This window comes from Saccopteryx bilineata, chromosome X (assembly GCF_036850765.1).
Source record: "Saccopteryx bilineata isolate mSacBil1 chromosome X, mSacBil1_pri_phased_curated, whole genome shotgun sequence".
NCBI lineage: Eukaryota > Metazoa > Chordata > Mammalia > Chiroptera > Emballonuridae > Saccopteryx > Saccopteryx bilineata.
Window position 1 is genome coordinate 42,631,265 of NC_089502.1, and position 27,507 is coordinate 42,658,771.

Consider the following 27,507-nt stretch of genomic DNA (forward strand, 5'->3'; position numbering starts at 1 on the left):
ACATTAACTCAAAACCTTTTCTTTCATGGGGCTTCTTTGTAAATAGCCATTTATCTAGCTTCTTCTAGGATGAGTATACTAAGGTAATACAATAATACCTGAATACCTAACTCCTGCCCATGTCACAGGGAATATTGTGAGGTTTCTAGTGTCCACTGGCTTGCAAGGGGCTATGGCAAGTCTGAAAGATTATACAACTGTGAAAATGTAATATTTTAGCTGGAAGACCAAGTGCTTTGATGGTACATTTATTTGCCATTTCATTCACATACTACTTCTGCAAAGAAGGATCGCATGGCTGATGATAAATACAGGGTGGGGAAAAAGTAGGCTTACAGTTGTGAGCATACAAAACAGAGCTTCTTCATGTATTATTATTTATTAATATTATATTATTTTCCACAGAAACAACTGTAAACCTACTTTTGTCTTACCCTGTATAACTTGTTCTTGGGATACACAAATGACTATGGTTATCTCTTAAAATAAAGTAACCAAATAAAATGTAATTAAACCTCATAAAGTCCCAGGCCACACTCTCAGAACTTATGACCATGCAATGTAGGAGGAGTTCAAATTCACTTCTGTATCACTGTGGGAAAAGAGTCTGCTAAAAGATTCAAGACTGACTTATAAATGGGTTTTATTTAAAAAAAATTCTCTTTAAGTAATTTTCTGAGGAAAATAATATTGTAGGCACTAAGTAAGTTTCCAAGCCAGCCCATAGAAACCTATTTTACCTTATAAAAAGAAAAGTAAAATTGATAATATATTTCATAGTTTATGGTGTCATTTCTTTTTGTTTGTTTGTTTGTTACAGAGAGAGAGAGAGAGAGAGACAGGGACAGATAAGGGCAGACAGACAGCGAGAGAGATGAGAAGCATCAATTCTTTGTTGAGGCACCTTATTTGTTCATTGATTGCTTTCTCATATGTGCCTTGACAGGGGGCGAGGGGGCTACAGCAGAGCGAGTGACCCCTTGTTCAAGCCAGTGAACTTTGGGCTCAAGTCAGCAACCATGGGGTATGTCTATGATCCCATGCTCAAGCCAGCGACTCCACACGCAAGCTGGTGATCCTGCACTCAAGCTGGATGAGCTGGTGCTCAAGCCAGCAACCTCGGGTCTCAAACCTGGGTCCTCCATCCCAGTCCAATGCTCCATCCACTGTGCCACCATCTGGTTAGGCTATGGTGTTATTTATATGAGAGCTAAATGTCAAGTTCAATACCAACACATGCCGTCTCTTCTCAGCTCTTGGGGCCTCCTCATCCCGTATAAAGGAGAGCTCAGCCAGAGTAGAGGCCTTCCTGTGTAGCTACAAGTAGCTACAGGAACTCTCCCAAAGCAGTCCCTAAAAGCCCCATGTGAATGATTTCCTGTAAAAATGGCTTTGTGAGATATGTTTAATCCACTTGAAAAGACAATTGTTTTCTTTTGGCTTTGTTTCCTAAGGCAGCAGAATGCTGTTTTCATAGAAATAAATGTTCCTAAATATAAATGAGTCATATCTGGTCATGAAAACAGGTTCACCTGCTCAAAACACTTAGTTGGAGGTTGAAGTTATACTCTGCATAATTTGCACAAGTTGAAGTTGTAATCTGTTTGAAGTTATAACTTTAGAAACACAGCTACCCAGGGATGCCGCCTTTCTTGAAACGTATTACAGAAGTCTAACTTTTCAGGATTTAAGTAGCCCTTCCCCTCAAGATGTTTTAAGCATTAAGGTTATAGTCTCGGCAGTATTTCAAACCTACAGAAGTTAGAAATGAGACAGCCATTTTGTTCCCCAGTGAAAAGTCATCACTGCTGAGCCTGCCCGGGAGCCAGTGCAATCTTAGCCTTCCTGTCACTGGCCTCAGCCTCTGGACCTTGTCCAGGAAATACCAGGCTAAAAATGATCACCCGGGTCAGGCCATCCCCAGGAGGTGGTGGACTGAGGTAGCATAAAATCACACTATGTACCTTCCCACAACGCTCTCTATCCCTCACAGGTGGGGGAAATCAGATTAAACTGAACATCCAGTGTAGCCCAGTCGAGAAAGAACATCAGGAAATCAGTAGCTTGAGAGGAGTGTGGCATAGAGGCCACCTCTCTGGCATTCCCCTGGTTGGGGTGAGGAACGGTGGTGTTGGACAAATGTACACCATTTATACATATATGCCTTGGCTCTTTTTTTAGTACCGGCCAAACATATTTTTTTTCCCCCCTATTGCCAACCTTGTCTCAATGAGTCGCTTCCCAGCTATCTTGTCAAATCTGTACTGCCCATTACAGCCTGTGAGACCTAAGCAGCATTCTCTGGGGTGGCTCTGACAAAAATGGCGGCCAAAGAACTTTCCTCTTGCTCCTCAGCCCCTTTCAGGCTGACTCGCAGAATGCAGTGAGTCAGACCAGAGCCAGCCCAAGTGGAAGCTACATGGTGAAACACATAGAAACCAGAGCAGATCAGACGAACAGAAGTAAAGAGCAGTAACACAGGGAGAGTTTATACAAGGAGGTCTGAAGAGGAAAGAGAAATGGATCTTCCACAAGGAGATCACGGATAGATGAAGCAACAAGCTGGGACCTGGTTGAGGCTCAGAAGTAAAATCGCATTTCCACCAGAATCAGTTCTGACTACAGTAGGTCCCTTTATCTGGGGTTTCGCTTTCTGCTGTGTCAGTGACCCATGGTCAACTGTGCTTAGAAAATATTAAATGAAAAATTTCAGAAATAAACAATTCATGAGTTTTAAATTGCATGCCGTTCTTAGTAGCATGATGAAATCTTGCTCTGTCCTGCTCCGTCTGCCTGGGACGTGAATCATCCCTTTGTCCAGCGTCTCCACACTTATATACACTCCCTGCCCATTAGTCACTTAATAGCCATCTTGGTTATCAGATAGACTGTCCTGGTAGTGCAGCGCTTGTGTTGAAGTAACTCTTAATTTACTTAATAATGGCTCATTCACCTCTCTTCATCCCATCACATAGGGATTGTACATCTCATATCAACACAGGAAGGAGGGTGAGTATAGTACAATAAGACATTTGAGAGAGACCACATTCACATAACTTTTATTAATATATACTGCTATAATTGTCTTATTTTACTACTAGTTATTGTCATTGGTATCTTACTGAGTCCAATTTATAAATCAACCTTTATCATAGGTGTGTATTCATAGGAAAAGACATGTACATATAGGGTCAATACTATCCATGGTTTCAGGTATCCACAGCGGGAGGTATCTTAGATGTATTTCCTGAGCATAAGAGGGGGCTACTGTAATAGCAATCATTTTTTAATTTCAATAAACTATTTCATCTTGCTTTAAAATTAAGAAATATGATAACAGCCCTATATGAGTTTCCTGCCCTTTCAGCCTATTTAAAGAGATAGGGACTATAAGGGCAGAGCTGCAAATACTGTATCTTGGTGGATCAAAAATTAGCTTTTAAAAGGTCTGATGGACAACAGGCTACACCCTTTTCCATTTTACTTCAGTAGTAATAATTGCATTGAAGTCTCTGCTGGGTTAGTTTAGTGGTTGGCTAATAACTGAACAAAGATTTCCTTAAACTAGAACCAAAAGGTCACCTCCCAGTCTTGGCCAAGGAGGCACAAGAGCTCTGTGCACATGCTGAGGCGTTACTTCCACACCCAGTGAGGCAGTCGATAACTCTGCCTTACCATTCCCTTTCTGCTTGTGTGGAGCTCAAGATCAGACAGAGAGCTTGAGGCCTTCTTAGGTCTTTCTGAGCATGCGCACAGCCCCGGGAATGCACACAGCCCTGAGAAGCATGTGCTTTTCTAGATCCCTAGGAAAGTGCAGACTTCTCAAGGCCCCAGTGGACATAATTCCCCAGCTTTTCTTTTTAAGCTTTTTAGTTATCTATTTCCTCAGGCAGCTATGAAGCTAATGGATTGCCTCTAATTAATTGTTTTTGTTTTTTTTTTAAAAGGCCCCTGGGAAAGGGTTTCTGTTGCTCCAAGTCAGGGCTAATATAGCCTTGCAAGTGGCATCTTCTGGGGGCAACACTAGATAGCAATTCTCTGGAAATCAGGCATGAGAGAAGCTCCAAAGCCATTCTGTGTTCTCCTCCGGCTGTCGGGCTATTGACTTTTCTTGTGATTGCAAGATGTGGATTCTCGAGGCTGCTACAGGGCTGGAGAGCAAGGGGTGGGCATAGGGCAAGTGAAAACACCACAAAGTTCCCTATTCTTACTAAAATGCACGTGTTTTTACTAAATAAATACCCTTCAGATTGTTGTAAGCCTTTAGTTAATTTCCAGAATTCTGAAAAAGTTTATTTGAACACTTTTGCCAGTTCCTTCATTGCTGCTATGGATAAAATTTTCTGAGGTCCTCACTCTGCCATTTTTACTGATGTGTTACTTTAATAATATGCAATCCAGTGATTAACTATATTTCTAAGGGTTACTTTTGTAAAATTGCAATAAAGTGAAAAATATCGCTTTAAAAAACAAATTTTTGGCCCTGGCCAGTGGCTCAGTGGATAGAGTGTCGGCCCGGTATATGGACGTCCCAGGTTCGATTCCTGGTCAGGGCTCAAAGGAGAAGCGACTATCTGCTTCTCCCCACCTCCCTCTCCCCCTTTTCTCCCTCTTCTCCTCCTACAGCCAGTAGCTGGCCCCGGGCACTGAGGATAGCTTGGTTGATTTGAGCATTGGCCCCAGACAGGGTTGCTGTGGATCCCGGTCAGGGCATCTGCCTCTCTATCTCCCCTCCTCTCACGAAAAAGAAAAAAGGAAGGAATGAGGGAGGAAGGAAATAAGGGGAGGAAGGAGGGAGGGAGGGAGAGAGGAAGAAAGAGAGGGAGAGAGAAAGAAAAGAAAATTATCTGATAGGGCTTAACAAAGACTCTTGTACATCAAAGCCTCTGAGATTCTGTCAGGCTTGTGCCCACAAACAACACACACTCTCTCAAGTGAAATCAAAAGGTCACAGGATCTCAGGGTCAGAAGGGGCCAGAGATACCATTGTGTATCGTCCTTGTATGTCACCTGATCCTAAAACCATGCCAGGATATTGCTGGTTCCAAAACACACTTCTCAGCAATATATACATATTTAACATACTGTCAGGTCACAGTTTGAAAAACATAAGAAAATGTCCATGGAAGGCAGGTATGATAAGGACTGCATATTCATTGGTATATTCACTCCATAAACATTTACAAAGTACCTGCTATATGCTAAGCACAGAGGATCAAACATCACTGAGAGGGGCTTCCATCCTCCAAAAGCTTTGAATCTAGAGGAGAGGATAGGTCCGGAAACAATAAATTTAAGTAGAATAGGATTTATAGGGTTGCTCAGTTGTGAAACTAACAATCTTTGCTGATCTATCTTGAAGCACAAGGACATTCCCTGAAAGCCTTGACCATAGGACAATAACACCCTGTTCCTACCGAAATCAGATAAGTATGACTAAAACAAACACTGACCCTGCTTAATCATAATACTAAATTCCCCTCCCCAGGCAGACCTTACCCACTATTTTCTATTTATGTGATTTAAGATAAAGCATGAGCCCTTACTGTGCCTGCACTAGAATGGCCGTCTCCTCATATAATGACCTGTCCCTTTTTGATGAATATGCATAACTAACCCCAATAAAAGTGACCCCTCTTGCATACTTGGAGACCCTGCTTTGAGAATTATCCCGAGTGTTCTCCTTAGTTGCTTCAAATAATACTTTCCTTGCTCATAATTTTTTTAATTTTATTTATTGATTTTAGTGAGAGAGGAAGGGAGAGAGACACACACACAGGAACATCGATCCTTTCCTGTATGTGTCCTGACCAGGATCGAACCAGCAACCTCTGTGTTTCGAAATGATGGTCTAACCCAGTGGACCCCAACCCCCGGGCCACAGACTGTTACCAGTCTGCAGAGAAAGAATAAATAACTTACATTATTTCCGTTTTATTTATATTTAAGTCTGAACGATGTTTTATTTTTTAAAAATGACCAGATTCCCTCTGTTACATCGGTCTAAGACTCACTCTTGATGCTTGTCTTGGTCACGTGATACGTTGCTGCTAAAATTAAACCCATAAACTAGCAAACTGAGTGAAAAACAAAATTCCATCAAAAGTTTTTTTGCAAAGTGGAAAAGGCCAGTGAGGAGACAGAAGAAGAACCTACGACCTCGAAGAAAAACAAGGCTTCAATTAACAGACAATACCAGGAGTCCTACTTGAAGTATGGATATATTGCAACTGGTGATTCTCACGCACCAAGGCCACTCTGCATAATATGTGGTGACCAGCTAAGTAATGAGACAATGAAGCCTTCAAAACTGCTTCGCCACTTGGAGACCAAGCACCCTACTTTAAAAGACAAGCCTTCTGAGTATTTCGAAAGAAAAAAGCATAAACAAGAAGGACAGAAACAATTACTGGTGGCCACTACATCAATAAATGCGAGTGCACTGAGAGCATCATACTTGGTGGCTAATCGTATTGCTAAGGCTAAGAGGCCATTCACCATTGGTGAAGAATTGATCCTTCCAGCCACTAAAGACATTTGTCGTGAACTTCTAGGAGAGGCTGCGGTTAAAAAGATAGCACAGATGCCTCTTTCGGCTACCACCATCACATGGTGCATTGAGGAAATAGCAGAGGACACTGAATCACAATTGTTGGAAAGGATTAATAAATCACCACGGTACTCTCTCCAGGTTGATGAATCTACAGATATTGACAACAAGGCAATGCTACTTGTTTATGTGCATTATCTTTATCAAGAGGATGAGCATGAGGATATGTTATGTGCACTATCATTGCCAACCAAAACCACAGCTGCAGGACTATTTAAATTACTGGATGAGTATATATCAGGAAAACTGAAATGGTCTTTTTGTGTCGGCATATGCACAGATGGAGCTGCTGCCATGACCGGAAGGATGTCTGGTTTAACTACTCGGATTAAGGAGGTTGCACCTGAATGCGAATCTACGCATTGTGTCATTCACAAGGAAATGCTGGCTAGCCAAAATATACCACCGGAACTTAACAGCGTATTGAATGATGTCGTTAAAGTTATTAACCACATCAAAGCACATGCCCTTCACTCACGCCTGTTCGAGCAGCTTTGTGAGGAAGTGAACGCGGAGCACAGATACCTTCTCTTATACACAGAAATAAGATGGTTATCCCCAGGGAGGTCCCTGGCCAGAGTGTTTGAATTACGAGAGATGCTGCAGAGATTTCTCTCAGAAAAAAAGTCATGCTAGCAGCACATTTCAGTAACGAAGAATGGGTTGCAAAACTTGCTTACTTGTGCGACATATTTAACCTCCTCAATGAACTCAATCGGTCACCTCAGGGGAAAATGACAACTGTCTTCAAGTTGGCAGATAAAGTAGCTGCATTTAAAGCCAAACTGGATTTGTGGGGATGACATGTGTACAGGGGTATATTTGACATGTTTCAAACATTCGTGGGAATTTTGGAAGAGCCCAAGCCTTCAATGTCCCAGCTGGTGCACGATCACCTGTATTTGCTTTTAAAAGAGTTTGAACGCTACTTCCCAACCACAAAAGACCCCATGAATTGCCAAGGAATGGATCCACGATCCATTTGTCAACAAACCAGGTGAATCCAGCGTGTCTATGCAAGAAGAGGATCAACTGCTGGAGATCGCAATGACGGCGGCCTTAAAAATATGTTCGAGACTACAACTCTGCCGGTGTTCTGGATTAAAGTCATGGCAGAATACTCCGAGATCACCACAAAAGCACTAAAAACCCTGTTGCCATTCCTGCATCCTATTTGTGTGAAGCGGGATTTTCTGCAGTGACAGCAACCAAAACAAAATTACAGAATAGACTGGATATAAGCAACACACTTCAGGTGTCATCGTCTCCCATTACCCCTGGATGGGATCGTCCCATTGCAGAGAAACAAGCTCAGGGCTCCCACTGACTTAGCATTATGGTTGTTGAGAGATAGGCTACTATCTCTCATTCTATATGAACATTATAATAAATAACCCTTAACTTACAATATTCATAACAATGGTGAGTTGTATTTTTCATGCACTTTATATTTGTTTTTGTGTTGTATTTTATTTTTAAGGCATGTTTAAACGTTACCATAGCGACTGGAAAGTGTTTGGAGGCAGAGAGGATGTTACTCATGTTGTTGATGTGATGTTAAGAGGACGCTTCTAATAAAGTTGCATACGAGTACACAGTGGATTCATGTTTATTTTTATTGTCGTAGGTTCATGATTGGTAGCGAGCCTGAACCTATCATATTACATATTGATGTCAGACATGAAACGTTGTCAGAATAACAAATTTAAATACAGCCTGAAAAATGAGGACATGCTCGTTCCTCCTTTAACTTAGCCCAATAAATATCGTAAGTTCGACAATTATATTTAAAAATACCACAGTTTTTACGCCGGTTGCATAATTTTATTCTGTGCATTTTTTCGTCCCACCCTAAAGGCCAGTCCATGAAAATATTTTCTGACATTAAACCAGCCCATGGTCCAAAAAAGGTTGGGGACCACTGCTGTAACCAACTGAGCTGTCCGGTCAGGGCACTCATATTTTTTCTTGGTCGAAATTCATTGGGTTGCTATCACCAAGAGATGAGCCTCTTGCATTCGGTAACATAAGTGCAACTTATAAAAAAGTGATATAGAAGGCAAAAAATGATTCAATGCAACTGGGGGCTAATGGGCCTTCCACAACCTAGAAAATGTGGATCAAAGCTGAGAGTTAATGGAAATCATATATAAGTGGGAAGTGGGAAAAAGGTAAATTTCTGGTTGAAGGAACACCAAAAGGATTTGGCAAGCAACTGAGTGTGGAGTGGGGCCAAGGAGAATGTGAGAGTAAAAAATGATGCAGTTTTCAAGAGTGGGTGATGAGACAGTAGCAGAAGACATAGTGGAGGGTAGGGAGATAATAAGCGTGGTCTAGCCGGAACACATTAGACTCCTGGACTTGGTCGACAAAGGGAGGGCAGGTTAAAAAGAAAGTGAAGAGGCCCTGGCCGGTTGGCTCAGTGGTAGAATGTCGGCCTGGCGTGCAGGGGACCCGGGTTCGATTCCTGGCCAGGGCACATAGGAGAAGCGCCCATTTGCTTCTCCACCCCCCACCCCCTCCTTCCTCTCTGTCTCTCTCTTCCCCTCCCGCAGCCAAGGCTCCATTGGAGCAAAGATGGCCCGGGCGCTGGGGACGGCTCCTTGGCCTCTGCTCCAGGCGCTAGAGTGGCTCTGGTCGTGGCAGAGCAACGCCCCAGAGGGGCAGAGTATCGCCCCCTGGTGGGCAGAGCGTCGCCCCTGGTGGGCGTGCTGGGTGGATCCTAGTCGGGCGCATGCAGGAGTCTGTATGGCTGTCTCTCCCCGTTTCCAGCTTCAGAAAAATACAAAAAAAAAAAAAAAAAGTGAAGAGGAAGTCAACTAGCACAGCGATTGTGAAGAGGGGCATGGCAGATGGTATGTTGATTAACAGAGCCTGGGAAGGCAGGAGAAATCCAGAACAAACTTCATCCTCGACTGTGGCTACACCCCCTTCCTCCTGGGTCCAGCTGGTGTTCTGGCCTTCCCAGCATCCGCTGCTCACAAACCTTGTCCTGTCTCCATTTCTCTTCCTCCCAGTGACCTGCTTCTTTGAAAACCAAGACTTTAGAAAATAGAGAACCGGACAACAATTTTTACCATGTCAATGAGGAGGTTCATGTTCAAAACTGCATGTTTACTTGAACTTATTTGCAAATAACACCCTAAAGATACTGGGTTGTTATGTAATGCAAAACAAATGAATGATTCCTTTATAGGCCAGTATATACTGAAATCCTAAGAGAACACTGCCATTTTCAGACTAGCGCCAGATAACCTTAATCAAAGAGTTAGCTTTCAGCTAGACTTATGAGAGTCTTTTCATGGTACTGTGGAGCACAGGAGGCTGTATGCACCTGACAAACTGGGGGGCAAGTCAGTAAAGGGATATCCAGTCCTTTAGCAAAGGGCAACTGTTAAGTGATAAGGCCCTTTCGTTTTCAGCTTGAAAAATCAATTGGGCCATAGATACCTCGATATCACAAAATACATTTCAACTGTAATGCAAAATTGGACTCTTTCTGGGTTTCCTTTAGTGATACTATTGGCCTGACCTGTGGTGGAGCAGTGGATAAAGCGTTAACCTGGAACACTGAAGTTGCTGGTTAAAAACCTGGGCTTGTCCAGTCAATGCACATACAGGAAGGAACTACTATGAGTTGATGCTTCCTACTTCTCTCCCCTCTTTTTCTATCTCCCTCTTTCTCTCTCTCTCTGTCTCTCTGTCTCTCTCTCTCTCTCTCCTTTCTCTCAAAATCAATAGAGTGGTCATTGTCTATCATGGGGGTTAGGTTCCAGAACCCCCAACGATAGGAGAAAATCCGCGAAGTAGCGACCTTATATTTATTTTATTATTTATATATATTTTAAGGTTTTATTTTGATATAATATTCTTTTAATATGTTTTAATTAATATTTTTTACATTTTTATATTGTTTTCAACTTTTTAGGCTGGAAAAGGCCTCTTTTACCACAAAAATAATTAAAATAATAAATATATAAAAATACTATCTACTGCAAAATCCCGCGATATAGCAAAAAATCTGCAATACAAAATTAGATATATATAATTTAAAATTCCGCAATACAGTGAGACCACTAAAAGTGAATTGCATTATGGTGAGAAACGATTGTAAATAAAATTGAAAATAAATAAATAAATAAATAAATAAATAAGGTGAAACTTTTGAATAGCTTATTGCCTTTTGAAGTATACTTTTCACTGTTATTTTTCACTTAAGGAAAAGTTATTGCCTCCTGTCTGCTGATCAAAATGCATTTGGACATATTCATGAGGAAAAGGGACTCCATGCACAAACTGGTCAGGAATGCACCTAACAGGCCAGTGGACCTCTAAAAGCAGTGCCTCTTTTTGGTTTCACTATGGCAACTCTGCTCTTTTTGGAGGGATGCATTTTTCAGAATAAAAAGATTCCACTTTTGTAAAGGTTATCTTTGTTGATAAGGCATACAAAGAGGGTAGCATACTGACTAGATTAAGAAAATATACTTGCTAGGGTTTACAATTCAAGATTCAAGGCAACTATTCTACAAACTGAGGTGAAAATCACCTTGATTCTTCATCAACAGGTTTTTGTTGTTCTTAAGAATCAGCCCACGTGTGGAAAGCATGGGTTCATTTCCAAGGAGGTAGTTTCGCATTACTGCCTTTGCCAAGTCACATAGGGGGTCCAAAGTATTGTAGCTTTGATTTTGGACGTTATCTTTTTTTTTTTTTTTTTTTTTTTACAGAGACAGAGAGACAGATAGTGACAGACAGACAGGAAAGGAGAGAGATGAGAACCATCTATTCTTCGTTGCGGCATCTTAGTTGTTCATTAATTGCTTTCTCATATGTGCCTTGACTGGGGGGCTACAGCAGGCCGAGTGACCCCTTGCTCAAGCCAGCAACCTTGGGCTCAAGCCAATGACCTTGGGTTTCAAGCCAGTGACCTTTGGGCTCAAGCTAGCAACCATGGGGTCATGTCTTTGATCCCACACTCCAGCCAGGGACCCCGCACTCAAGCTCTTGAGCCTGCACTCATGCCGGCAACCTTGAGTTTTAAACCTGGGTCCGACAAGTCCCAGTCTGATGCTCTATCCACTGCGCCACCACCTGGTCAGGTTTGGATATTATCTAAACTCTAAAACACCAGTACTCAAATACAGAGCTCATGGATCATGTACAAAGCAAAACACCATGATAGTATTTAGTCAAAATAAAGAGTGTGTCAAACAATTTTTCTCCAATGTCAAAAAAAACTTTTTTTTTTTTGGTATGGTTACAGAAGGAAGAATCACTTCACCCCTCCTAGAAATATTTCTAGCCTAGGAAGCCTAATAATTATTTTCTATTTAGAAATTAAATTTAATGGGGTGACATTGATCAATAGGAGTACATAGGCTTCAGGTGAACATCTCTATAGCATTTGAAATGTTGACAGTGTTGTGTGCCTGTCACCCAAACTCAAATCATTTTTCATCACCATATATATGCCCCTCTTTACTACCCTCCCCCTCCCCCAGTGGGATATAAAACTGAGACTCATGGACATAGATAAAAGTGGAGTGATTATCAGGGGAACCCTAATATTTAGTCCCACTTTAATGCTAACTAGCTGTGTAACCTTGCAGAATCTACTGCACTTCTTTGGGCCTCAGATTCTCAATCTATAAAATGTGCAGTGTGTTTTCAAACAGCACATCATAAATCATCAATGGTCCATAAACTCTATAGTGGTTGCAAATAGAATATTTCAAAACTGCAAGTGAATAGAACAGAAAATATTAGAATATATTACACATAATGAGTATAAGGTCTACCGGAAAGTTCTGTCTGTTTCTGGAATAAAACAAAATATAAATTTTTCTTACCGTCAATAAACTTTATTAAATAATATAATTGCCATTGTTATTAATGATTTCTTGCCAGCGTGAGGGCAATTTGTATATCCCATTTTTGAAAAATGTTTTATTTTTTGATGCGAAAAATTGAACCAGTGCTTGTTTGATATCTTCTTCATTTTTGAATTTTTTGCCCTCCAAAAAATTTTGTAAGGACAAAAATAAGTGATAGTCGGAGGATGCCAAGTCTGGGGAATACGGTGGATGCGACAGATATGCTTCTGTAGCATTTCTTCCTTGTTGAAATTTGTAAAAATTACAATGGCGTAAATGAACTTTATCAGTAGCCATGGGTACACTATCACTTCACACATAAGACTAACGTGAATCAACTTTGTTTTAGTTAATCTGCTACATCAGTATGTATACATTAAGTGATAAAAATAGACAGGCACACATGTGCCAAATAAACATGTGCTTACATGTTGAAACTTGTGATAGAAACGCACAGAACTTTCCGGTAGACCTTATTTCTTAAAATACATTTATGTATATACAGTCTGGGTTGCAATATAAATTGTAATTCTCATCGTATTGTTGGATCAAAAAAATTGGAAAGCCACTGATCTAGATCTACATTGACCAATATAGTAGCCACTAGCCATGAGCAGCTCTTTACATTTAATTAATTAATATTAAATGCAACTAAAATTCAGTTACTCACTTGCACTAGCCACATTTAAAGCATTCAATAGCCATATGTGGCTAATGGCTAACATATTGAATGTCATATCTACAGAATAGTTACATAATCACAGAAACTCCTATTGTACAGTGCTATCTTAACAGTCTTTGTGTGGTACTGTAGGAGATGGAAATAGAGTATGTTGTTAGGACGGGTACTGCAAGCTCTAGGAAGCAAAGATGGGTTTCCTTGTCTCTCTTAAGAGAGTATGTATGTGAATTTCTAAATAAATGAGCCAACTATTATTTATTAATACATTATTGACTGCTCAGGAGTCAACTCGTGTTTGCACTTGCATTAGTTATTTCAATTTTTGAAACTCGGTAATATAGGATTATTGTATTGGTGACTCTTCGCCCTGAAGGTCAAAGTTCGAAAAACAGCACATCATTCTATATATATTCTCAAGTGGACTCCTTTTCTTCCCACTCCTCCAGGCATGAGACCGCAAAATAGAAGGTATGAAAAACAAAAACAATCACAGTGTCACGCCGTCTAAACTTGGACTATCTTCTAACCGCTCACAGTTTGAACAACATAGGTATCGAGGATATTTTAAAATCTTTCTTTGTCATGTTCAATCCAACTAGAAATGTGTAAAGTGTGTTTCAAAAGGAAAGCGCAGTGAAACCAGATATATTTGCAAAACCTGTCATGAACCATTACATGTAGGTGATTGCTATACAGTATACCACACCAAAAAAAATTTACTAAAATATATAATATGTATAAAATATAATATGTAGCAGATATGTACAAAACTTCATTTAAATCATTATATATAAATAAAGTATACTGAAGTTTATTTTGATCGTTTCACTTTCATACTCAATTACAAAAAAAAAAATAGCCAGTGACACGAGATAACTTCTGCGTAAAACTGCCAGTCAACAATGTGTTAAGTTCCATATTTGGTCCTGGGAGGAATACAGAGGAAACATCCTCATAAACATTCATGAAATGTTGAATGAACGTACAAAAGCATAAAATCATAGCCCAGGTAAATACATGAACTTTGGGTAAGTGAAAGAGTTTAAAATAAAAGGAAACATATAAGCAAATGTTGATAATAACTAAATGCTGTCAAAATTCAGCAAAGGTGGAAATCATTGAGCATGGGAGTCATCAGGGAAGATTTCAAGGAGGATGTAGGATTTCAACTGGTCCTTAAATTATTGTTTGGATTTGGATGAGCAGAGATAAGAGGGAGAATATTCCAGATGAGGATAACACCTTAAGTATGTGTGTGTGTCAGAGAAGAGGAGTAGATTCTGAAAAATATCGAGAAATGAGATTACAGAAATAGTTTGGGACTAGATTATAGAGCAGGGGTCCCCAAACTTTTTACACAGGGGGCCAGTTCACTGTCCCTCAGACCGTTGAAGGGCTGGACTATAAAAAAAACTATGAACAAATCCCTATGCACACTGCACATATCTTATTTTAAAGTAAAAAAACAAAACGGGAACAAATACAATATTTAAAATAAAAAAAAACAAGTAAATTTAAATCAAGAAACTGACCAGGCCTGACCTGTGGTGGCGCAGTGGATAAAGCGTCGACCTGGAAATGCTGAGGTCGCCGGTTCGAAACCCTGGGCTTGCCTGGTCAAGGCACATATGGGAGTTGATGCTTTCCAGCTCCTCCCCCCTCCTCTCTCTCTCCCTCTCTGTTTCTCTCTCTCCCTCTCTCTCTCCTCTCTAAAAATGAATAAATAAAATTAAAAAAAAAAGATTTAAAAAAATAAAAAATAAATAAATAAAAAAAAGAAACTGACCAGTATTTCAATGGGAACTATGGGCCTGCTTTTGGCTAATGAGATGGTCAATGTGCTCCTTTCACTGACCACCAATGAAAGAGGTACCCCTTCCGGAAGTGCGGTGGGGGCCGGATAAATGGCCTCAGGGGGCCGCATGTGGCCCGAGGGCCGTAGTTTGGGGACCCCTGTTATAGAGGGTAGAAAGCCAGCCAGTCGAGGGCAAGAATCATAACTTCCATTTGAAAGTTTAGGGAACAGAGTCTCAGAATGGTTATAGGACTTGCCCAGGGTCATACAGCTAGATTTGAGGCACTAGAGATAGGGAAACAATGAGAAAGTTGTAAAAATCTAGCCATGAAGTGTTGAAGACCTGCCTAAGGCAGCAAGAAACCAGATGCTCTGGTTATATAACATCATATAAAACAAACTGACAATGTAGCACTCACTGTTTAAAGGGGAGAGTAAGAGTCGACAGTCTGAGGTTAGAACAGTATAGTTATTTTTAACTGGAAATGATCTAAAATGCACCAAAGGAATAAATGTTAACAATATAATTCATATACTGTGTCTGGATTTTTCCAGACAGCTGAAGGCAATGTTTTGGACAGGGTTCCTAAGCAAACACTTTACATGTCTATGCATTTTTATGAGCCATTTCTGTCTTGCTAGTGTTTCTTTCCTCTGTCAATTTTAATTTTAATTTCTCAGAACTAATTGGTCATATGATTTCTTACCTCATCTAATATTTCCAGTGAGGAAGGACTAGTGCAGAAAGGTCAAGGAGCCATAGACCTTGAAGTTTTTCCACATTATTTAGTTAAAGTAACTATCAGTTTAACAATTAATTAGTTAATAATGATTTACTAAGAAAATATGAAAATACGCCATTATCACACTCTTAAAGGATCTCTCCACCCATGTCAAAAACTTCCATAGTTTCCAAGATTGCTCTAACTGATAAGAATCAAATACAAACTCATCAGCCTGGCATTTAAGGCCCTCTCCAATATGGCCACTTCCTTCATTTCTGGTTGTTCCCCACTGTTCATTACTCCATCATGAGATCTATTCTTTTCAGCCAAAATAAACCACAGGACACACCAGTGGCTCTTTACTCATTCATGTCCAGCTTGCTCTTATCCTACCTCAACTGCCACCTTCTCTATGAATACTTCTTCCTCAATTTAGTACTTGCTCCTTCTTCTAAGCCTCTATAGTTCTTTATTTATATCTCTTTTATAGCACTAGGCACTTTGTACTTCAGATTATTGTTACTTGCAGGCATGTCATCTCTCTGCTTTTGGAATAAACTACCGTCTTAGTCCATGTCCTGTTCATCTCCATACCCCTCACAGCTCTGATCACAGTGCCCTGTCATATGTCATCCCTTAATATGTATGGAATGAATGGGCAAACTGACAAAATCTAAAAGCTGGTTTATATATCCATCCAAATACCAACCTAATGATCCTTTACTGAGTGCCCACTGTATGAATAGCACTATGATAGGACAACAACAGATCTTAAGCAATTTGAAGCCTAGGGAGTTCATTTTGATATGGTATGGTCAGCATCGGTATGCACAAGGGGCTAAGGGAGCCCAGAAGACAGTCGCCTAAGCCAGCTTGGGGTACAGAGGCGGCTTTGGGAAGAAAGGTGATGGTAGGACTTAGTCTTAAAGGATGAGAGCTAAGTAAATTGTACAGGGGAAGGACATTCCTGGCAGAGAAGAAGCGTGTACCAAAACACCGAGTGCTGAGAGACTATGGAATAGTGATGCCGCATGGAGACTGTCAAGGTGAGGAAGGGCTAGAAGGTGCTGGCCTAGGAAGCTTTAGTAACCCAAGCTTCATGTAGCCCCAGTGGGTTTCAAATACATCCGAGAATACTAGGTATTTATTCCACCATTTGCAGAACAGAAGTGATGCTACAAGGAATCATCTGTAATGCAAATCCTAGCCGCTCTTTTTTTTACTTTCGTTATCAGTTTGCTTGTTTGTTTGTTTGTTTATTTCATGAGAGGTGGGAGGCAGGGAGACAGTCTCCCACATGCCCCCCAACTGGGATCCACCCCACAAGCCCCCTACCTGGCAATACTCTGCCCATCTGGGGCCGCTCATCGGTTGCAGAGCAACTGAGTTATATATTTTACCGCCTGAGGTGGATGTCATGGAGCCACCCTCAGCACTGCGGGCCAACTCGCTGTACCAATCGAGCCATGGCTGCAAGAGAAGAAATAGAGAAAGAGGGGGAAAGAGAGAGAGAGAGAAAAGGGAGAGGGGGAGGGGTGGAGAAGCAGATGGTCACTTCTCCTAGGTGACCTGACTGGGAATCGAACCTGGGACTTCAACACATTGGGTTGATGCTCTACCCCTGAGCCAACTGGCCAAGGCTTCCTTATCAAATTAAATTCTGTTAAAAAATCAACAACCTGAAGTAACCACCTTTATCAAGGAAGGGTTAAAGGTGGGTCTCTGTCTTGTGGCATGCATATTAGTAAATCTAACAGGAAAAATTCTGCATCTTTTACAGGAACAGTATCCTTCACTGGATCACGTTCCCAGTTTTCTCCTCTGTTTATATCCACCTCACCCGTCTCCCAGACCGCAGGAATTTTCCCCATACCATTTCAATATCACACTTCATTAGTAAATGTTGCCAGCAGACATATGATGTTTAAAAATTCTTTACCTTTGATGTAATGTAAAATTATACTGCCAGAGTTAAGTTTTGGGTAACATAAAATAGCATGTGTATCTTCACTTTCAAAACAAAAGATGTATTCCAATTTAATCCTAAGACAAATTTCTGCAAAGTGAACTTCATTTTCCAATGTTATTTTATGATCATTTGAGAAAAATTGTCCAAGAAAAGACAATTTGACCCCATCCCAAAAAAGGTACAGCTTGCAATAAAATGGCTCCTCAGCCCTGACATGCACTCTATGTCCCAGACACCGGGAAAATAAATATCTATCTAGCCACAAGCATGAAAGACTCAACCCAACAACCATAGCAAAATTGTTCTCTAATATCTGGCAGCCAAAGAATCCTGATCTGCTAAACAAAGCCGAGACCCATTTTCATCTCCAAGTACGGCCCTTCATAAAGTGGGTTTTCTTATAAGAAACCCAGCCATGAGTTCTTTCATTAATACTAAGTTAAATTATCTTAAGTTAAATTAATTCTCAGTTAAAAATGTCTTTTTATTCTACCTACTCTAGCAATTACATTCCTATGTTTATATCCAATAAAAATAAGTGTTCACATCCATCAAAAGATATGGCCAAAAATGTTTACAGCAGCTTTATTCAATACTATCCAAAACCTATAAATAATCCAACTTTCTATCAACGGGGTGCTACAGACTGAATGTTTATACACCCTGGCCATATCACGGTTTACTTTTCACGTCCTCCCTGAATCGTGGAGTTTTAAATTGTACATATCTAATTTTGTATCGCAGATTTTTCACTATATCAAGGGATTTTGTGGTGCATAGGTATTTTTAGATATTTATTATTTTAATTATTTTTGCAGTAAAATAATCAAAATAAGTGTGGGAAAGGATTATAAGAGTGTGGAGAGGGTTTATAAAGCCTTAGAATATATATAAATAATAAAATAAATATAAGGTGGTTTATAAAGCCTTAGAATATATATAAATAATAAAATAAATATAAGGTGGCTACTTCACTGATTTTCGCCTATATCAGGGGTTTCTGGAACCTAACCCCCATGATAGATGGAGACCATTGTGTTTTCTTAAAATTCTTATTTTGAAGCCCTAATCTCCAATATAGTGGAATTTGGGGGTGGGGCCTTTGGAAGGTCATTAGGTCATGAAGGTGGAGCCCTTATGAATGGGATTAGTGCACTAATAAGAAGAGACACCAGATGGATGATCTTTCTCCAGCATGTGAGGACACAGTAATAAGATGGCTGTCTGAAAACCAGAAAGAGAAACCTCACCAGACACCAAATTTCCTAGTGCCATGACCCTGGGCTTCTCAGACTACAGAAATGTGAGAAATAAATATTTATTTAAGCCATGTAGTCTATGAAATTTTGCCACAGCAGCTTAAACTAAGACCGGGCAATGGATAAATTGTGGGGAATCATACATGGAACTGGCACACAACAACAACAAAAAACTAATACTATATACAAACCATGGATGAATTTCATAGAGATGTCAAACAAAAGAAGTCATATACAAGGTATGATTCTATTTATAGAAAGTTTGAAATCATGTCAAACTAATCTATGATGATAGTGGTCAGAATAGTTGTTACCCTTGGAAGGGTGTGTGACTCAGAGGAGGCAAGGGGGAACCTTCTGGGGAACCAGAAACATTTCTATATCTTTATTTGGGTGAAGGTTACACGTATACAAAATTTCATTGAGCTATACAGTTAAGGTTTGTGCAGTTTACTGTCTATAAGGAATACCTCAATTCAAGAAAAAAGAAAAGGGTAGGTCTCCATATTGGATTTATTACTGGTACAGGTTGGCAGTACAGATCAAAATTATGCTAACGACAAAGTAATCTTTTGTTATCAGGAGTGGAGATATCAGGAGTAGGGAACTTATTTCATCTCCCCATATATACACACTTCAAATGTGTGGAGATTCAAATATTATTTAGCTATAATGCTAATTATTTGGATTTTTCAACTTATAGCATTCCAAAGTGCTATCATTTTTTACAGGCTCACTTTGATTATACACTCACAAATTTATTAATATTTCTTTTCTTCTATAGCATTAGCTGGTGTTCATCAGAGAAATATATTGAATTTGTTCCCCAAATCTCAATGGAAGAAGCACAGTAGACTGAAGACCAACGCTGGCTTAAGAACCACAAAAGCTGACTTCTATTTATGCTCTGTCGTTTAGTAACCAAGTCAACTTGGGCCAGTCTTTAAGCTAAGATTCCCTTTTCTTATCCATAAAATGGAGATAATACCTTCCCCACAGGGCTATAGTGAGGATCACATCAGAGAATGGATGTGAAAGTGCTTTGTAAACTTTAAAGAAGTGTTACTATCCCCAAAGCTAAGTGTTTAATTAGAATTTGTGCCTGGGTGTGGCCAACAGAAAATGTACTTAAATTTCAAAACTTGTACTTTAGTTGTACAACTTACATTTAACCAGAGAGTCAGGATCAGGAATTATATTCAAGTTCTAACATCACTGAAAAGTTGAAATAATTCCACTATGATAAATATTAAAAACAGTTGCATACAGAAAAATAGAATTAATAACTCCTTGCTTGTTTTTCCCAATGACTTTTAGACGTATCTCTAGCTATGTAATATCCATTATATTCAGTTCACACTTCTAGAACTTTGAACTGCTTTTGTACCAACATCTTCCCCTCTGCATTATGACTTTTACAGTAACTGCCCCTGAAGGCTGCTCCCATTTCTACTACTCACTGCTATCCATCATGAGAACTATAACAAAATTTAAAAATACTCCTCACCCTGAACTCATCGACAGAGAGCCCTGAATGGAAGGTGTCTTTTCTTGTGTCAACTTTTCAATTTCGTTTCTCTGATGAGAAGTGATATAGGCGAGAATTGCCTCAAAATGCTTCCTGTCACCAACTATTCTCTCCAAAGGACCCAGCAGAAAAGCCCTATTAGAGAGCCACAAAATGTTAGAAGAGCTTGACAGAAAGAAAAATTAGAATCATTTGATTTCAAGAGCCCCAGTGGTTCCTTTTCCTGGTGATTTTGTTTGTAGTCCCATTGGGAATCTCTCAAAACTAGAGTAGCCTGCAGATAAACAAACAAAACAGACTGGAGAAGATAAATCTATAACCTCTCAAGATCCTTGAGAAACATTACCTTCAGGCATCAAATCCCAGCTAAAAAGTCTCTGTTGAGCCTACTGAGATAAGGAATGGTAACTGATGTTACAAAAGTAGATTGACAGCAGCAAGAAGGGCCAACTGACAAGAAAATCCTAAAAACTAAAGTGGATTCACACACACATACACAAAGACTAGATGGTCTGAAACCAATTAGTACAGGGGCAAATATTAAATCATTTCTATAGGCCTTAGAACACCACAGTATTATACCATAATATAACAACAGATGGTCATAATCATGATCCTTATTCAAAAAGGTAAAATTATGTCCATAAATGCTGCATAAGATGCCAGAGGACTAGACTGTTTGTTTGATTTTTTGGGGGTGAGATAATTCCATTCAGGATAGATAAAATGCTAAAAGCCTTTGGTGCTTAAATAGAGGAAATAATGCGCCATTTGGAAAACTTGATTATTAAAAATGTATTATTCCAAGAAAGAGATAACTAAGGTTTTACTCTACTTGGTAAGACAAGATAAATGTTGATTTGTACAGTAGACAAAAGTGTTATAGGAAGTCAGAGAAAGGAGATGAGGTCCTGGTCAGTTGGTTCAGCAGTAGAGCCTGGTGTGTGGATGTCCCAGGTTCGATTCCCTGTCAGGGCACACAAGAAAAGTGACCATCTGGCCCTGGCCGGTTGGCTCAGTGGTAGAGCGTCAGCCTGGTGTGCAGAGGTCCGGGGTTCGATTCCCGGCCAGGGCACACAGGAGAGGTGCCCATCTGCTTCTCCACCCCTCCCACTCTCCTTCCTCTCTGTCTTTCTCTTCCCCTCCCGCAGCGAGGCTCCATTGGAGCAAGGATGGCCCGGGTGCTGGGGATGGCTCCTTGGCCTCTGCCACAGGCACTGGAGTGGCTCTGGTCGCAAAAGAGCGACGCCGCGGAGGAGCAGAGCATTGCCCCCTGGTGGGCAGAGCGTCGCCCCCTGGTGGGCGTGCCGGGTGGATCCCGGTCAGGCACATGCGGGCGTCTGACTGTCTCTCCCCGTTTCCAGCTTCAGAGAGGTAAAAAAAAAATAAAAAAGAAAAAAAGAAAAGTGACCATCTGCTTCTCCAACCCTCCCTCTCCCCCTTTCTCTCTCTCTCTCTCTCCCTCTCTCTTCCCCTCCTTCAGCCATGGCTCAACTGGTTCGAGCGCATGGGCCCTGGGCTCTGAGTATGGCTCCATGGAGCCTCCACCTCAGGTGCTAAAAATAGCTTGGATGCCAGCGGTCCTAGGTGGGCAGAGCGTCAGCTCCAAACAGGGGTTGCCAGGTCTTTCCCAGTTGAGGTGCTTGTAGGAGTCTGTCTCTGTATCTTACCTACTCTCACTAAAAAAGAATGAAACTGGACTACAGTCTCTCCCCCTGTACAAAAATTAACTCAAAATGGATCAAAGATCTAAACATAAGACATGAAACAATTAAGTACATAGAAGAAGACATAGGTACTCAACTCATGGACCTGGGTTTTAAAGAGCATTTTATGAATTTGACTCCAATGGCAAGAGAAGTGAAGGCAAAAATTAATGAATGGGACTACATCAGACTAAGAAGTTTTTGCTCAGCAAGGGAAACTGATAACAAAATAAACAGAAAGCCAACTAAATGGGAAATGATATTTTCAAACAACAGCTCAGATAAGGGCCTAATATCCAAAATATACAAAGAACTCATAAAACTCAACAACAAACAAACAAACAATCCAATAAAAAAATGGGAAGAGGATATGAATAGACACTTCTCCCAGGAAGAAATACAAATGGCCAACAGATATATGAAAAGATGCTCATCTTCTTTAGCTATTAGAGAAATGCAAATCAAAACGGCAATGAGATACCACCTCACACCTGTTCGATTAGCTGTTATTAGCAAGTCAGGTAATAGCAAATGTTGGAGAGGCTGTGGAGAAAAAGGAACCCTCATACACTGTTGGTGGGAATGTAAAGTAGTACAACCATTATGGAAGAAAGTATGGTGGTTCCTCAAAAAACTGAAAATAGAACTACCTTATGACCCAGCAATCCCTCTACTGGGTATATATCCCCAAAACTCAGAAACATTGATACGTAAAGACACATGCAGCCCCATGTTCATTGCAGCATTGTTCACAGTGGCCAGGACATGGAAACAACCAAAAAGCCCATCAATAGATGACTGGATAAAGAAGATGTGGCACATATACACTATGGAATACTACTCAGCCATAAGAAATGATGACATCGGAACATTTACAGCAAAATGGTGGGATCTTGATAACATGATACGAAGCGAAATAAGTAAATCAGAAAAAAACAGGAACTGTATTATTCCATACGTAGGTGGGACATAATAGTGAAACTAAGAGACATTGATAAGAGTGTGGTGGTTACGGGGGGGGAGGGGGGAATGGGAGAGGGATAGGGGGTGGGAGGGGCACAAAGAAAACAAGATAGAAGGTGACAGAGGACAATCTGACTTTGGGTGGTGGGTATGCAACATAATTGAACGACAAGATAACCTGGACTTGTTATCTTTGAATATATGTATCCTGATTTATTGATGTCACCCCATTAAAAAAATAAAATTATAAAAAAAAATAAAAAATAAAAAAAAAAATAAAAAAAAAATATTTACAGATTTGAAAAAAAAAAAAAATAATAAAGAAATACCCTGTCAGGACAAAAAAAAAAAAAAAAAAAAAAAAAAAGATTTACAACTTTTGTACTCGTCTGTACTCAATATGAACTGTTTGACATTTAGCAGCAATGTGAAACCCACATTCTCTTAGGCGGAGTTTGCCAGTGCCCACCCAAGGTCAAACAATTCGTTTTTTTTGTGGTCAAGTTTGCTGAATCAAGTGGCATTGTAGCATAGACAATAGCTGCAGTTGATAACTGAAAACCTATTCAGGCTGTTTGTAAACGAAATAATTGTTTTATTTATGATATAACCTCTTCAAGCTCATTCTATTAATTAAATATTGTTTTGATTGATTGTGATACAGTTTGGATATTTTTATAAGGTATGTAATTATATTTTATTAAAATATTTTTATTTTAATAATATTGTATATTAAAGTTTTTTCACTTACTTACATTTATTCATAAACAAATTACATAATAAAATTTTGTTTACTTAAACAAATTGTTTTTGTATTTAACATTTTTTAATTTTAATATTTCGTCTGGCCTGTGAAAAAAGTTTTCTTTCTAATCTGGCCCAGGGGCAAAAACAAACTGTTGGCCATGCCTGCCCTAGCCACTAAGGATGGCTTCATGGCCTCCGCCTCAAGTGCTAAAAAAATGGCTCCCGTTGTAACGGAGCAAGGGCCCCAGATGGGCAGAGCATCTCCCCCTAGTGGGTTTGCTAGGTAGATCCCAGTCGGGGCACATGCGAGAGTCTATCTCTACCTCCCCTCCTCTCACTAAATAAAAGAACAAACAGAACAAAAAAAATCTTGCATATGTGGTCAAGTTTTCTTTGGCAAGGGTGCCAAGACCACGTAATGTGAAAATGACAGTCTCTTCAACAAATGGTGCTAGAAAACTGGATATCCACATGCAAAAGAATGAAGTTGGACCCTTATCATATACCATATACAAAAATTAACTGAGATTGGATTAAAGACCTAAACATAAGATCTAAAACTATAAAATGTCTAGATGAAAACATGGGGGAAAAATTTCATGAAACTATATGTAGCAATAATTTATTGGCTATGACACCAAAAGGACAAGTAACAACTGAAAAAATAGGCAAATGGAATAGCATCAAACTTTAAACTTTTGTGCATTAAAGAACACAATCAAGAGAGTAAAAAGACAAACTATAGAATGGAATAAAATATTTGTAAGTAATATGTGTGTGTGATAAGGGTTTAATATCTAGAATATATAATGAACTCCTAGAACTCAAAAACAAAAAAAATAAAATAAAATAACCTGATTTTTAAAAGTTGACAAAAGACTTAAATAGACAGGTTTCCAAAGATGATATACAAATGGCCAACAAACATGTAATAAGATACTTGACAACACTACTTATCAGGGAAATGTAAATCAAAACTTCAACCTACACCCATTCGGATGGCTGTAGAATGCAAGTGTTATTAAGGCAGTGGAGTAACTGGAAACCTAGTACACTGTTCCTAGGAATGTAAAATGGTGAAAATATTAGGAAAAACCATATAGAGGTGCCTCAAAAAATTAAAATTATCATATGACCCAGCAAATGCACTTCTGGGTATATATCCAAAAGAATTAAAATCAGGGTCTTAAAGAGATACTTAAACACCCATGTTGATAGCAGTATAATAATTAGTAGCCAAGAGGTAGAAATAATTCATCCATTTAAATGCCCATCAATGAATGAATGAATACAATGTGATATATAAGTACAATAGAATATTATTTAGTCTTAAAAAGAGGGAAATCAGCCTTGGCTGGTTAGTTCAGTTGGTTAAGAGTGTCATCCTGAAACAACAATGTTGCAGGTTCGATCCCCAGTCAGGGGACACATTGGAAGCAACCAAAAAGTGCACAATTGAGAGGAACAAGTGCTACCCTTTCCCCTCCCCTCTCTCTCCCTTCCCCTCTTTGTCTCTCTAAAAATCAATAAAAATTAAGCTCTGGCCAGTTAGCTGGTTGGAGCATCATCCTGGAGCACAGAGGTTGCCAGTTCAATTCCCTAGTCAGAAAACATACAGGAGCAGCTCAATGTTCCTGTCTCTCTCTCTCCCTCCCTCTCTTTCTAAAAAAAAAAAAAAAAGGAAATCCTGTTACATGACACAACATGGATTAAACATGAGGACATTATGCTAATAAAAATAAGCCAGTCACTGAATGGTAAATACTATGTGATTTTACTTATATGAGATATTTAATCAAATTCATAGAAACAGAAAGTAGAATGGTAGTTACCAGGGACTAGGAAATAGGTAAATTGTTGTTTAGTGGGTATGGAGTCTTAGATTTACAGGATGAAAAAGTTCTGGAACTCTATTTCATGACAACATGAAATACTTATCACCACTGAACTGTACACTTAAAATCAGTAAAGATGGTAAATTTTGTTAATTTTTTAACCATAATAAAAAAAAGCTTAAAAAGATAAGTATGCCTATGGGGGTTGGTGTCAGAATGACTTTGTCTTTTCTTAACTAGGCTCTTACTTGGAGAAAGGCAATAACTAACATGTCATTCATGTTTTCTTAAGGAACTACTTACACAACTTCTGATTCTAAGAAAAGATAGAGTCCTGGCCGGTTGGCTCAGCGGTAGAGCGTCGGCCTAGCGTGCGGAGGACCCGGGTTCGATTCCCGGCCAGGGCACACAGGAGAAGCGCCCATTTGCTTCTCCACCCCTCTGCCGCGCTTTCCTCTCTGTCTCTCTCCTCCCCTCCCGCAGCCAAGGCTCCACTGGAGCAAAAGATGGCCCAGGCGCTGGGGATGGCTCTGTGGCCTCTGCCTCAGGCGCTAGAGTGGCTCTGCTCACAACATGGCGACGCCCAGGATGGGCAGAGCATCGCCCCCATGGTGGGCATGCCAGGGGATCCTGGTCTGGCGCATGCGGGAGTCTGTCTGACTGTCTCTCCCTGTTTCCAGCTTCAGAAAAATGAAAAAAAAAAAAGAAAAGAAAAGATAGAATAGACACACGTTATTCTTCCCAATAAGCACAGTTAAAAACACTGGATATTATTATATCCAGTATCTTTTAAATATTATATGTATTGTAGATATATATAACTGAAAGAGAGAAGACAATCTGACTTGGAAATTATACAACACGTCTCTAAATAATCCATTGGTCAAAGAGGAAGTCTCAAAGGAAGTAAAAAAAACCAAAACATTTCACTGAAGTAAAGCAAAAATACAATATATCAAAATATGTTGCATGCAAGCAAGATGACAGAATATCAAGTCTTACCCCTTGTTTCCCACCACAGAAATACCAATTTCACAACAATATATGGACGGAAACAACTGTATAAGATTTCCAGAATCCAGTTAGGAAGTTACAGAACCCAAGGTGACCAAAAAGCTGAAAACAGCCACATTGGAACAAGTAAGAGCAATTTAACTTTACTTATGTCAGCTCTCCCCCAAGCTGGTACAGCTTAGTGCCCGGAGAGAATGCCCCAGGCCACAACTCCAGGGAAACAGTGAAGAGGGGAGCATACCTCCAACATTCCATCTTTTCAGAGGGCTGCCCAAGGAAATGTTATCTGTCTCACCTCAGAGCACTGATGGAACTGACATAGTTTGGATGCCTGGGGACCACTAAAAACAAAGAACAGAGGGCAGTTTACTGGGCATCACATGGCTCACTGAAATCAAAAGGTACACAACTTGAGATTTCTCTCTCAAGGGTGAAGAAGGGGAGTGGAACGTGCATTCAGTGTTCTGATTTTTTTTTTTGGAGGGCTGCCTGAGGGACTGGTATCTGTCTCACATGAATTGGGTGCTGACAAGAAGCTGGCATACATTGGATGCCTAGTGGCCCCTGAGACAGCAACACAATAATAGTAGAGGATTACAACACTTCACTTTCAATAATGGATAGACCATTCAGACAGAAGATCAATAAGGAAAGAAGACACTTGAGCAATACTGTAGGTCAAATGAGCCTAACATATATAAAACATTCTACTCAATAGCAGCAGAATACACATTCTTCTCAAGTGCAAACAGAACAGTCTCCAGGAGAGATCACATGTTATGTCACAAAACAATTCTT

The 27,507-nt window shown here is 39.9% G+C and overlaps 1 protein-coding gene across 3 annotated transcripts in view; it reads right to left on the reverse strand.

Moving 5' to 3' along the window:
* The window catches only part of ATG4A (autophagy related 4A cysteine peptidase), a 63,738-nt gene that overhangs the window by 22,407 nt on the left and 13,824 nt on the right, over positions 1-27,507 (reverse strand). Inside the window, exon 1 of one of the 3 annotated variants that reach the window (XM_066249957.1) lies at positions 26,951-27,002. The exons of the other annotated variants lie outside the window; for them this stretch is intronic. The gene's annotated coding sequence lies outside the window, so the exon portion shown is untranslated. Of the gene's footprint in view, positions 1-26,950; positions 27,003-27,507 lie in introns of those variants that run through there. 3 annotated transcript variants of the gene reach the window in all.